This window comes from Chiloscyllium punctatum, chromosome 18 (assembly GCF_047496795.1).
Source record: "Chiloscyllium punctatum isolate Juve2018m chromosome 18, sChiPun1.3, whole genome shotgun sequence".
Classification (NCBI taxonomy): Eukaryota; Metazoa; Chordata; class Chondrichthyes; order Orectolobiformes; family Hemiscylliidae; genus Chiloscyllium; species Chiloscyllium punctatum.
In genome coordinates this window covers 74,208,822-74,214,483 of record NC_092756.1, presented here as the reverse complement: position 1 = coordinate 74,214,483, position 5,662 = coordinate 74,208,822, and positions in this window count along the sequence as shown.

Genomic DNA, 5,662 nt, shown 5'->3' with positions numbered 1-5,662 from the left:
GCCCAGTGTGGGCGAATGGGACGGGATTAGATTAGGATATGGGGTCAGCATGGACGGGTTGGAGCGAAGGGTCTGTTTCCATGCTGTACATCTCTATGACTCTATGACATGGTGGATGGTGAGTCTTGTATATTGATATTCTAGAGCATGTCAATATTAAAAAGGAGGTGTTGGGTGTTTTGAAAAGCATTAAGGTAGACAAGTCCCCAAGACCTGATGGAATCTATCATAGAATCCTGAGAGAGGCAGGTGTGGAAATTGCTACGGATTTGTACAAAATATTTGTATCCTTTACAGTCACAGGAGAATTCCCAGAGGACTGGAGAATACTCAATGTTGTTTCTTTCTTTAAGAATGGCAAAATGAATAATTCAGGAAATTAAAGGCCAGATTGGCCTCCTGTTATTCATTGCTTGGACATCACTGTCTGTGCCTGGATGGTACCCTCTGGAAGTCACTCTGTAAAGATCTCCACCCCTCTACCTTGGGGTCTCAGGATCTCAAGGTGTTCCTCTCTTTGGCCAAGGTTTCGGTCCATGTGTAATGGTTTCCTGAATGTGGTTCCTGTGAAGTGCCTTATGCCATGAAAAGGAATCCCTACATGCAGGCTGTAGTTGGGTGAAGTGTTATGGAGAACAGGCAGGAAAGTGGAGTTGAGGCCGAGATGAGATCAGCCATGATCGTGTGGAATGACAAAGCAGGCTCGAGGAGCTGAATTGCTGAATATTTAAGGTCTTCAGAGCACAACCAAAGACAGAGCTATCAATTGTCGTGGGTGTCTAACATGGTATCTCACCTCAGATGCATCATGAAGAGGGTGTCCATGTTCAAAGCCAGGAGTTGTGAGTTCATATCCCATTGGGGCTGTTATGTTTTTAAACATGAACTCTGATCAGCACCCTGTGTCTGTTTGATCTCAGTTCCAGTTAATCAGGGGAGATGGTGGTGCAGTGCTAGACCTGGAGTAGGAATCCAGAACACCAAGTTCATGGTATGGGGGAGATGGACTGTAATCCCACCATACAAGGTGGTGAAATCTCAGCTCAGGAGGAGCTTTGTCTGATGGTAACCATATATTGCTATTGAGGTTTGTTAGGAAGCTAACTGGTTCCATATTCTCCTTTCAGGAAGAAAACCTGGTGAGACTACAGACCCACAGCAATGTGGGTGACTCACCCTCTGGGCAATAAATGCTGGCCTAGTCAGAAACATATCGCATTTCCTTCCCTGTAGCTCGGTCACAATCCTGGAACACCCTCCATTGATTCATTGTAGGTTTACCTCCAACAAATGGTCAAAAATCACACCACACCAGGTTATAGTCCAACGGGTCTATTTGAAAACACGAGCTTTCGGAGCATTGCTCCTTCATCAGGTGTAATGAGAGAGGAGGCATCAGACACAGAATGTATAAGTAAAATATCAAAGGGTCATACAAGTGATGTGAATGTATTGAACAAATCCAAAATGGCCGACTCCCTCCTGTTAAATCTTCAATCAGTTCGAAAGGAGATACAGGCAGCACATGGATCGCAGTGGTTCAAAAAGATAGTTCCCCATCACCTTTCAGGGGAAACTAGGGAGAGGCAATAAATGTTGATCGAGCCAGCAATGTTCACGCCCTGGAAATGAATAAAAACAATCCCACAATGGAATAAACCGCCAGGGGAAAAGTCATAGTGTAATGACTTGAAAACATCAAGCCCCAACTTTGGATGGTTTCTATTGTTATGTTTTACATTATCATCCAAAATGCACCAGTCATTGACATAAAGGTTATGATTTGGAGGAGCCGGTGTTAGACTGGGGCGGACAACGTTACAAATCACACAGCACCAGGTTATAGTCCAACAGGTTTATTGGGAAACACTAGCTTCCGAAGAGCTGCTTCTTCATCAGGTGGTTGTGGAGCAGGATCGTAAAACACTGAAGTAAAACTAAAATAATTCTGAACGTACAAATTCACCCCACAAACGTATATGTGTGTGCATGCAGGGGAGACCGAGTGAGTGTGTGCATTTGGGTGTGCGTGGGAGGGGGTGATGGTGTGAGTGACTGTGAGAGTGTGTGTATGTGTATGTGTTTGAGTGTAATGGGGTATCTGTGAGAAGGTGTGCATGTGGGTGTGAGTGTGGGAGCGTGTATATGTATTGTGTGACAGGATGAGTGTGTGTGTGCGTTTGTATGTGTGTATGTGTGCGTGTGTGTGTGTGTGTGTGTGTGTGTGTGTATAGTGCAGTGGGGTCCCCTGTAGTGTGACATGAACCCAAGGTCCCAGTTGAGGCCATCCCCGTGGCTAACAAACGTGGTTATCAGCCTCTGCTCGGCCACTTTTCGTTGTTGCCTGTCCCAAAGCCCACCTTGGAGGATGGTTACCTGAAGGATCGAGGTTGAAAGTCCCTGATCGTTGAAGTGATCTCCGACTGGGAGGGAACACCTCTGTTTGGTGATTGTTACGCGGTGCCCATTCATCTGTTGCCGTAGCCTCTGCTCGGTCTCGCCAATGTACCATGCATTGGGCATCCTTCCCTGCAGCGTCTGAGATAGACAACGTTGGCCGAGTCACATGAGTACCTGCCGCGTACATGGTGGGAGATGTCCCCGTCTGTAATGTTGGTAACCATGGCGACACTCTGACACGTTTTACAGTGTCTGCTGTGACAGGGTTGTTTGGTGTTGTCCTGAAGGCCGGGCAGTTTGCTGTGAACAATGGTCTGTTTAAGGTTTGGTGGCAGGTTAAAGGTGAGAAGTGGAGGGGTGGGGAAGGTCTTGGCGAGGTGCTCATCCTCATCGATAATGTGTTGCAGGCTGTGGAGAATGTGACGTAGTTTCTCAGCTCCTGGTAAGTACTGGACAATGAAGGGTACCCTGTTGGTTGCAGCTCGTGTCTGTCTCCTGAGGAGATCATTGCAGTTTCTCCCTGGGGCATGTCAGAACTGGCGATTGATGAGTTAAGCATCGTATCACAATCTTATCAGGGCATCCTTGTGTACTTCCAAGTGCCCCTCACATTCCCCCTCACCTGACTCTCCCAAAGAGTCAGCATTGACATGATGGGCTTCAGTATATGCAGTCACATTCGAAGATTCATTGATCTGAAATTAAACAGTCAAATGTCTGTTTCACCACAGTCGCCTCATCTGTTGTTCGTTTCCTCACTGAAGCAGGAATTAGCATTGACCCATTTGTCCTTGTCTTTCTGGGACCATTCCTTCAATGCAGCTTTTTGCAACATCTCCACTTTCTCCTTCCCCAGTAACTGCAAATATCTTGAAAGTGCTGCACAAAATAATATTGAGCCCTTTTCTATTTTCCTGTCTGCTCCATTTTCCTCAGACTTGAGTTGTGCAATGTTGGAGTTTGATTTATCAAGCAGCCAATTTTTTAGCATGAGATGGAAGTTGTAAAAAACAATTAGTGAGAGTATAAACTGAGAAAAACACAATATGAGCCATCAGGGTGCAGTATTTAAAGGCTGCCAGTTTCACAGCACAAATGTAGTCCCAGTGACCTAATGGATACAGCATTGGTGTCTTAAGGCAGCGGTTGGGGGTTCAAGTCCCATCTGGGGTGGATACCCTTTCGTAGCTTGCCATCTTTCATCTTTACTTCTCATCTTCATTATAAATATCCCATGTCTGCATTCAGTTGATGGGAAGTGCTGTCCAACATGAACTTGCACAAAGTTGTCGGGGATCTGCAGGATTCGGGTGAAATTGTCTGAAAGAGACAGCAGAGCCACAATGATGAAGAACTGCTGAGATTCTCTGAGGATGGCATGGTGGCTCGATGGGTTTGGGACTGGATGGAATGCTCTTCAGAGACTGAGTGTGGATTTGATGGTCTGAATGGCTTGTCCCCCTCACTCTCGGGCTTTTATGAACATGTTTGGAGCAGATGGTCAGAGCTCTGCTGCAGATCCCAGTCAAGGCTTTGCTCAGGGACTGGCATCCAGGTGTGTGTTCATATCCTTCTTTTCACTGACCTTCCAGAATGTTCTGTAGCTTTGGCCAAAGGGGTCATGAGCTGGGTTCACATCATCCAATGGGGTCACATTGCCAGGAGCTAGACAACGGATTTACTCAGACTGACACTTCCAGTCATTGAGTCATAGAGATGTACAGCACAGAAACACACCCTCGGTCCAACCCGTCCATGCTGAACAGATATCTCATCCCAATCTAGTCCCACCTTCCAGCAACCAGCCCATCTCCCTCCAAACTCTTCCTATTCATATACCCATCCAGATGCCTTTTAAACAATGTAATTGTACCATCCTCCACCACTTCCTCTGGCAGCTCATTCCACACTCACACATCACCCTCTGCCTGAAAAAGTTGCCCCTTAGGTCTCTTTTATATCTTTTCCCTCTCACTCTAAACCTATGCCCTCTAGTTCTGGAGTCCCCCACCCCAGGGAAAAGACCTTGGCGGTTTACCCTATTCATGCTCCTCATGATTTTATAAACCTCTGTAGGGTCACCCCTCAGCCTCCGATGTTTGGATCTTCCCCTTAGAGGAACTGGTATCAGCTTCCACCGCTGTGACTGTGTGTTCAACCTCATCCGTCCTCTTTTCCAGGTCTCCCAGCTGCTGTTCATGCTTCTGCAGCATGATAGAGATCGGGGCCAGCTTCACCTCTATCTGCTTCCCCAACATCTCGTGAGATTTCGCGAGCTCCTTCCCCAGGGCCTGGTCGGTAATCGAGTCCGAGGATCCTGCAGGCTGGGCCGGGGGCCTGGCCCCGGACACTGCTCCTCCCTTCTTCAACATCCCTGGACGATGAAAACGCAGGTAAATTGATTTTTCACAATGTCCTGGGACTCCACAACCTTTTCAGAGTCCCAGGATATCGCGATGGTCCGGACTGGGCGGGATAGAAATTCTTCCCCCTTGTGCTGTGGTGCGAAGCTCTGCAACATGATCGCCATCTTGGATCCCCAGAGTGCAGTGAGAGAATAAAACTCAGAAAAACACACAATGAGAGGTCAGGGTGCAGTATTTAAAGGCTGCCATTTTATTTGTCATATATGTAGCCCCAGTGACCTACTGGATAAGGCACTGGCTTCCGAAGTCAGGGATTGTGGATTCAAGTCCCACCTGGGGTATCTGACTTTTCATAGTATGTCCTTTCACTCTCACCTACTTTGCAAATGTCTGCATTCAGTTGATGGGATGTGATCTTGCACAAAACTTTTGGGGATCTGCAGGATTGGGGCAAAATTGACAGCACAGTCACAAGGGCTGAAAACCGGTTGAGATTCCCCTGGGAATGGCATGGTGGCTCAGTGGGTAGCACTGCTGCCTCACAATGTCAGGGACCTGGCTTCGATTCCTCCCTTGGGTGTCTGTTTGTGTTGAGTTTGCACATTCTCTCCATGGGGTACTCCGGGTGCTTTGGTTTCCTCCCACAGCCCAAAGATGTGCAGGTTCGGTTGATTGGCTTTGGGGAATGCAGGGTGTGAGGATTGGGGTTGGGCCTGGATGAGATGCTCTTCAGAGGGTCAGTGTGGATGTGATGGTCTGAATGGCCTGCCCTTCTCACGCGAAGTCTTTTATGAACAGGTTTGGAGCAGATGGTCAGAGCTCCACTGCAGGACCCACTGAAGGCTTTGCTCAGCGTTTGGCGGTCAGGTGTGTTTTCCTCCTCTCCTGTATCTGAT